The sequence below is a fragment of the Vollenhovia emeryi genome, unplaced genomic scaffold (assembly GCF_000949405.1).
Source record: "Vollenhovia emeryi isolate VEMERY1.0 unplaced genomic scaffold, V.emery_V1.0 DF939318.1, whole genome shotgun sequence".
NCBI lineage: Eukaryota > Metazoa > Arthropoda > Insecta > Hymenoptera > Formicidae > Vollenhovia > Vollenhovia emeryi.
The window spans coordinates 105,622-114,351 of record NW_011967048.1 but is presented as its reverse complement, the minus strand read 5'-3'; positions in this window follow the sequence as shown (position 1 = coordinate 114,351).

The following is an 8,730-nucleotide window of genomic DNA, read 5'->3' as shown; positions in this document are numbered from 1 at the left end:
TACTTGAATCCCGTGATGTGAGAACTGAAACATTCACTACGTCGTCCCCGACTTCGTCGACGTTCGTTGCTCCGTGATTGCAACGTGAGTTTTGGCATTTCTAATTCTTGTTTACTTTCCACGCGGTCGTAATTACGATAGATCGGGTCAGATTTAACGTTTCTCACAATCAGCCGAATTGCTTGTAGTAGCTCGGCTATGGTAGGCGCGCGCTGCATGGCGCGGCGCGGCGCGGCGCGGCCTCGGCGAGCGCGTTACTTACGTAGTATTACGCGCTACGTTTTCCGCGTTCACTGCCCTCGAAACACACGCGAGTTAACGTCCCGCGACAGAAAACGTGAGCGCGCGCGCAGAGATCGGATCAAAGATCGGCACGTAAAATATATTTCATTTGCAAATGCGAGATCGCGGTCCATTCCAATTGCCGCGGCCCACGTGGCGCAAACGTGCCGGCGCGATCGGCTGCACGAGTAAGTCCTCGTGACCACCTCTCCTCGGAAGGTGCCGCCTAGTGCATTCAATTCGATGTTCTTAAAGCCCACCTTAAACGATCTATCCGCGTCAGAATTCTATATAATTATTATTTTACTGAGTCGCACAGGATTAAAAATATTGAGAAAAAAAATTCTATGTATAAACATATATATAGGATGAAAGTTGAAAATACATACCTCTGTCGCCTTGAGATAATGACAGAATGAAATAAATTAAATGCTATTTAAAAAAAACGCATTATTTTTTTATGAATTCATAGTGCAGAAAAATATACGTTTAAGAGTAAGTGAAAATAAATGTTATAAAAAAGGGCCAACGTGCGACCACTCGACCAGTTTGTAAGGCGCAGTGATGTATGTTCAGAAGATTTCGACATGGGCAAACATTTCCATGAGAGGAATTTATTGGGAATGCCTCGAAGGTATAGATTATTTATTAATGTTAGAAAGCGTATTTAACAGTCTTCAAAAGCGCCTCGGTTATTATGCAAGTTTAGATTATCATCATTTCGAAAACATGTATCAGTGAGTCATGTAACCGACCAAAAGTCGTTGGCTCCTTATAATATCCTTTTCTTAATTTTATTAACTCCTTGTCCTTATTAGCATACACACACACACACACACACATATATATATGCATATCTAATTTTATACATGATTATATACAATATGTTATCATAAAAATATATTTATTAAAAAATATTATTGTACAGTCAAGAAAAGTAATTACTCAGTTTATTTTATTCCGTTTAAGTAATAGTTTGCTTCAACAAAGAATATTTTCTTAATAATAGTTTTAAGATATACTTGTTACTAGTCTTAGAAAAGCTTGCCATCTTATACTCAAAGAAAGAATTTATTCTTCTTTGAAGAAAATTATAAAACTTATTGAAGAATTCCGTATGCTTCTTTTAATAAAATCAGAAGAAACAAAATTGTTTTGCTTCAAATAATTCGATGTATTCTTGTTTGAAATACTAGACTTACTAAGAAACAGAATATGTTTTGAGGAAATATAACACTTGCGACGACATTATGATAGATTTGCGGATATATAAACTTATCAAATACTTGGAACAAATAATATTTACTTGCAGGTAGTATATATTTTTCTGTGTGTATATTCACAAATGTAATTACAATTATATTAATAAATATGAATAATAATTAAAATATTTACATGGTAATTATTAAGCAATTTATAATTGAAAATTACGCTAAAATATAATTAATGCCATTTCTGCCGTGTGGGGTGTATGCAGCTCACACTGAATTTTCAGACGTTTGATACTTTTCCTACTAAATGTAACATTATTATAAAATATTTAATAAAATTGTGTATTGACAAATATTACGTATAACGCAGTTATCACATTATTACATTTTTTTTCTTAACAATGAATTCGTCGTCTTTCAAATATCATACAATATACATATATTTTAAGCAAGGTTATTAGTCTGAATAACCTACGATGACCCGAGTGGAAAGTTACCACAAATGGATTTGACACGTTCCGTGTCGACATGCAATATTAGATCTCTAGTAAACATCTATACCTACACGGTTTTTTTTTATTCCTTATAGTTTCGTCATTAAGAAGACTAGGCGGGTATAAAAGATATAGAAGAAATAACACTCGTAAACATTATTTTGCAACTTAACCGCATTACTTGCAGTATCCGCACTATGTCGGACAATTCTAATCGCATATGACATGCACAGCATTATCATCTACAAAAGAAACGGCGAAGCAAGTCGGCAAGTGTCCCTGGGATTATACAACGCCACGGATAATTTTCCATTCTTTCTCGTTCGTTTCATTGGCTCCATTCCGACAGCCGTGCGTATAAATGTATGCGAAAATCAATCACGCAACGATCGTAAGAAAAATCGCGCACATAAATATGTAGAGTCCCCCGCGCTCGTACGTTTCTGCACGTGGACGAAATAGAAAAAAACGTTCTCCGTTCACTTTTGCCGCTCTCGTCACATTAATGGTCGCTAATCTTCGTAAAGCACCGCTCGTTATTTATCCGTACGGAACGAGGTATTGTGTGCGTAATTATTGTCGCGATACGACAAACTTGCGAATGTATCGCGATGATCATTTCGTTCACCCGATCGGTTGCTTCGCGCGCGAACGCGAATTTCTTCGCTTTTCACAGACTTGGCATCGCAACGCTATTGTCAACACCGTTACGTTAGATCTGACAGTATCTAATTGTTGCAAAAATTATTTAATAACTGTTTACTCGAAAGATCTCTTTCATTTTGACTTTAGATCGATTCTCGTTAAAACAGAATGAAAAAGGGAGGCAGTAAGAGCCGACGCAGGTTGTCAGATGCGGAATACAAAAGTTTAAGTACCCATCTATCGTACAATAGAGATTTAAACCGTAAGCCTTAAGAAATTGACTAATCACAGTCGTGTATTCTACTCATACTTTACCGTGTTTAGTCAATTTCTTAAGGCTTAGGGCTTAAATCATCTATTGTAGACTGGGACTAATGCATAATAACATTCATATTGATGAAACGTTTCGGTCAACTAATTTGATCCGAATCGCACAATTCTTTCGTTACTTTTACCTGCGCGTTGCATTTCTTTCGCGAAACACTTGCTCGTGAAAAAATTCGCTAATGCTGTATTCTGTAGTAAGTGGCGCAGCGAATTTAAATTCATTCAAGAATCGAGGTCCTCGCGCGTAACTTGTTATGTGCGCCACGATTCTTGGAAACTGATAAGACACTGTAATGGACTGTGTTGTTTAGTTTCTGCCAACGAAAGTGATCTCGGGCGGTGAGAAACATCGTGAGAAACTGAGAGAGATGGAAGGATAAGGTGGGAGAGGTGTTAAGAGAGAGGAAGAGGGCTACGACCTGTGTTTACTACCGTTTACACCGAGAGTGACAGTGATTCTATATGTGTGGCTGGGGTGACGCAACTAGGATCGGCCCGTCATAATTGCTCGGCTCGTATTTCGTGGAGATGGAACTTGATGGCGAACTACGCGGAGCATCCGATACTTGGTCAGGTTACAATGTGCGTAATTACGGTGCGTCAAAGGATGATACCATTCATGAATCACTGCTAACGTTGCCGTTCCTTCACAAATCACGATGTAATATGAACTTGTGATGATAAAGATACATCATATATTGCGACGCATTTTTATCATTTTACATCAAATAAATCTACAAGTTACATTTCATGATGTCTTGTGTTTCTTATGATAAGCATTTATTATGTATGGTGTAACTCCTTTTTAAATCATCAACGCACCTAGGACTTTATTACTATTAAATGTATTCAATCTTCGACCGCATTTCACTTTGAAGAACTTTCTCATTCTTCCGTACAAAATTAGCTTTTCTAATAGGATAAAACGTATGTAAAGAATAAATGTACTTATATACCTTAATAATATACGAGGTCTGTTCAAAAAGTATCGCGAATTTTGAATTTCCGCGGGCTACGTATATTCGATTTTCGATTTTTTTTGTGGCGTTATGTTGGTACTCATGTCCCTCACTCATGCTGACAAGTTCGGCCATTTTGAATGTTCAGTTAATTTTTGACAGCTATTTTGCTTGGACGTGTTTTGGCTCGTCTTCGATTTTTGCCTATTCCAAGAAATGGATCAAAGAATATGTATCAAATTTGGTGTGAAAAACAAAATTAAGTGCGCGGACGCATTCCGAATGTTGACTATGGCATATGGTGAAGCTACCTTGAACCAAAGCAACGTTTATCGGTAGTACAAAATGTTCTCAGAGGGCCGAGAAGATGTGAACAACGAAGAGCGTGCCGGACGCCCGAGCACGTTAATAACAGACGAAAACATTGATGAAGTGAAGAAAATAGTATTGATCGTCGAATCACCGTTAGAGAAGTTGCTGAGGACCTAAACATATCGATTGGCTCGTGCCATTCGATTTTACCAATGATTTGGGCATGAGACGGGTCGCCGCGAAATTCGTACCAAAATTGCTCACTTTCGACGCGAATTTTTGGCCAAAAACAACACACTAATGATGCCGCAGCCACCGTATTCCCCAGACCTGGCCCCCTGTGACTTTTTCTTGTTCCCGAAACTGAAGAGGCCCATGAAAGGACGACGCTACGCCACGATTGAAGAGATAAAGACGGCATCGAAGGAGGAGCTGAACAAGATCACAAAAAAGGATTTTTTGAAGTGCTTCGAAGATTGGAAAAAACGTTGGCACAAGTGTATAATATCTAATGGGGATTACTTTGAAGGGGACAACATAGATATTCATGAATAAATAAATAATTTTTGAAAAAACACAAAATTCGCGATACTTTTTGAACAGACCTCGTATAGCACACGTTTTTATGTTACAGCTTTTCAAGATGGTGCACGATGAACACTTCTAATACCTCGGAGACGAAAGTTAGAGTATCATGGAGATGAACCTATATGTGACGTTTAGATAATTTGAAACTATCTTGAGTTTCTTGTTGGGTCCATATCGGTCATTCGTCAAGTTCACGGTCGAATTGTCTACCACGCAGAGGTAATTTGAGACAAGGAACGATCGATAAAGAGAAAAAAGAGAAGCACGATCAAAAGATAAGATTTTTTAAATAAGGCCTGCGCAATACAGAGGCTTTGAGTCAGTTATTTTAGACGCGTTCAAGACGACGAAGCATTAATTCTACATTCATACGCGCGATATCGAGCGTAGTAACTTTCATTGAAAATCGGGGGCTTTGGAATCTCGACAGCGGAATCTACTGTTTCGTCAGATCGAGTTCTAACGTTTAAAAGCAGCTGACGTGCACGCTAACGTCTCCTTTTTACATGGAAACGCACGTCGATGCCGAACCCAAATTCAGCGAATCCGTGCGAATCGAAGCTCATGGTGAAAGCTGAGCCCACGTGGAAAGGCAACTGTCCAGATGTAACGCAAGTTTGCTTTGCTTCCTATTCGTCTCATGTTTCCGCAGCGGCAATTTTTTTTTCGCGTATTAGCGCGCTGTTATACGATCGTCGGCACGATCGAAAAGTGAGCGGAAGAATCGATGGGCGAGGTGGAGTGAGTCGCTCATTATGCGAATGAGCAGACAGAAGACGATGACGATGAAGTCAGCCGACGAGGGAGACGACCTGTATTTTGCGCCAGTGCGCGAGAACTGCGTAAAATGATCGAGGTCGGGGACCTCATCGATGTTCTATAAGCATCGCCCGTTATTAGCATATCATCTAATCGCGATCGCATTTCTCGAGTCAACCACCGTCGGCACCGACAACGAATTAACGACGCACATTGTCTCGACAGATATTATGTCGCGTAAAAACGGAAATATCTTCATTGAGCCACGTCGAAGGCGTACACTAGGAGTCACTGATGCCTTCCCACATAAATTTCCGCACGTATCAACACATTTATATATTTTGCATATATAATACATACATGGAAAACTGTATATGTGTTGTACATGTACCTAAATTCATATGCGAAGGCATCAGTGATTCTTAGTGTACCTGCCCAGACAGGCAGGAATGCCTGGACATTTTGATATTTCGAGATATCGAGCATTTCCAGTCAGGCGTATCATATCTAGATAGTCGTGCGCTATGGCTGTTAATTATTCGAAAACCTACAACGGTTTCATTGAAATAATACGGGGATTATTTAAATATATTTGAGATATATTTCAATATATTGCAAATATGTTTCAAACATTCATAAAGTTTAATGTTTCGAGAATGTCTGGTGCAAATTTCAAGTCATAATTTCGAAAAATGACGAAGTTACAGCCCTGACAGTACAATGGCTTGATATCTATTTTTAGGCAACTTTTTTTTTAACGTCTTTCCTAAATTTCCCAGATGTATTTATGTATGTATGTATGTTTCCTAGAAAAAAATTCCAGAAAATTAACGTTTTTTGGCCTTCTAGGTGTATATGCCCCCTTAACAAAAATATATGTTGAATATTCAAACGCGTTTTTCTCGAAGCGACATTTTTCAAACTGGTGCCAGAAATATCTCGAGAACCACTGAATCGATTTGCTTGAAATTTATAGGGGTTATTCAACACATAATTATCTATCGCGTATCGTAGGGGGTTTTTTTAAGGACTCATAGTTTTTTTTTCTGGCGAGGAAACGAACGGATTTGCCTTAAAAATCGCTACGTCAAATTTAAACGCCCGCCATTTTGTCAAAAATCGATATTTTTGAAATCGGCTACGATACGCCAAAACTATTATTATATATTTTAATATTCCGTACTATTTTTTTGTTTTAGTTAATTTTTGGCGAAGATACATCTGGTACCGTTTTGGGTGATTATTTCCGGGCTGCCTTTTCACAACGCCATATCTCCGACATTTTGCGAGATTCTTTAATAAAAAAAATCACGAAGTTTCTTTAAAATATATATTTTCAACTACAAGAAACTACAATCCGATAATTCCAACAGTTTCTCAGAAAAAAATTCCAGAAAATTAACGTTTTTTTTGGCCTTCTAGGTGTATATGCCCCCTTAAATAATCTCTATATCATTTCAATAACACCGTCGTCAGTTCTTGCGTAATAAACAGCCGTAGCGCACGAATATTTAGATATGATATGCCTGATTGGCAATGCTCGATATCGCGAGATATCAAAATGTCCAGGCACTGCTGCCTGTCTGTGTACATTAGACTCCAATCGATGTCCCTTTTCATTTTTCGGAGAAATCTCTCTATTGCCCGTGAAATGCCGCATACCTGCTATGCGATTATCATAATAGATAATTGATAGTAACAGTGCAATGAATAATGTAAAGGTCACTACGTGTGAAGAAGATTCTTCGGGGATCCTGTCATCAGATTGCCAACTGCGTTGGTAATCCGTGGGATCATTGCCGTGCTATTAATTGGTTCGATAGTTATCTCTCTTCTACGTCACCGACTCACGCACAATGCATACGTGTGCATACAACACTTGGTACACAGTACCTGCGGGTCAATGTCCTTTCGAAGGTTCGGATCGTGCGATCGTAAGAGCCGGTGCGCAGTACGTCGCATACCGATCGATCGGTTGTAACAACTGGTCACAGGAGCGGATCGACCCTCCAAGACCGTCGATCGCGATCTCCGATTTGGTCAGAGAGAAAAAATTCCATTTTTCCGCCGTCAACTTACGCGTGGCGATTGCTTTGATTTTATTCCAACGTGAGAATAAACGGCGCACGTTTCGCTGGCTTTTCCTTTGCGTTCGATCGTTATCAATCGCTATGACGAAATCGACTTATCTGCTCTCTAAAAGTCAATGAGTGCATTAGAACTGCGAATCAGTGAATACTCACTGTTTTCAGTGACAATCCACTGATTGGCTTTTCGAGAGTATGCGAGGTCCCTTAATAAATAGCGTGTAAAATTGAACTTAGAATTGCATCGTACGCGTAGGGTGCGAAATACATGGGAGAACGTCTTCTCTGCGAAGGCATTTGAGACCAGACCGACTTCACTTGCAGCAGCTTGTGGGAGAGAAAAGCTCTTGTCCACGTTCTCTCTCTCTTGTAATTTTAACGAGGCACAAGAACGAGTGCTATGACAACTGGCGCGGCTCGCGAGAGGGTGGATGCGCCCCTGACGAAAGAGACACGAGCATTTCCTCGAGAGATACGAGAGGTTTCCTGTTCGCGAGACTCTCGTTGACATTTCGATCTCGTTGCAGCGCCAATCCCAGTGCCGATCACCCCGCGCGCCAGCATTTCTTAAGCCCGCTGGGTCCCCTTGTGGCGGCCGCGCCGCGCTCGTCCTGTCGCTCTTACGACAATTTTCCACGTCGGGTTTTCCTGTTCCAGTTTTGCAACGCGGCCTCGTCGTCATGGCGCGTGTTTCTTCTAATGGCTGAATATTTATTTTCTCGCGGAGACCGTTCGTTGGATACAATCGCAGTTATTTTCCAGTCCCCAGGTTCTCGCGCAATAATGCGAATTAACGCGGCGGCGTGCAGAACGGCACGTTACAGAAGCTGAATTTTACACACGGAAAACAAATGATCTTGTACCAACAAGATCGGTGCAATTGAAATAAAATCGTTGAAACGACATCGGTATTAATGAACGAGGAACGTCAGATAGTTGTCTTAATAATCTGGATATTTAGTTTGATGCTGAAAATATTAAAATCCATAGCAAATACAAAGTGAACTATTTACGTTTGTGGCAGCCCGTGACGTTAGCGTTTAATTCAAGCAACTTAAGTAATTCT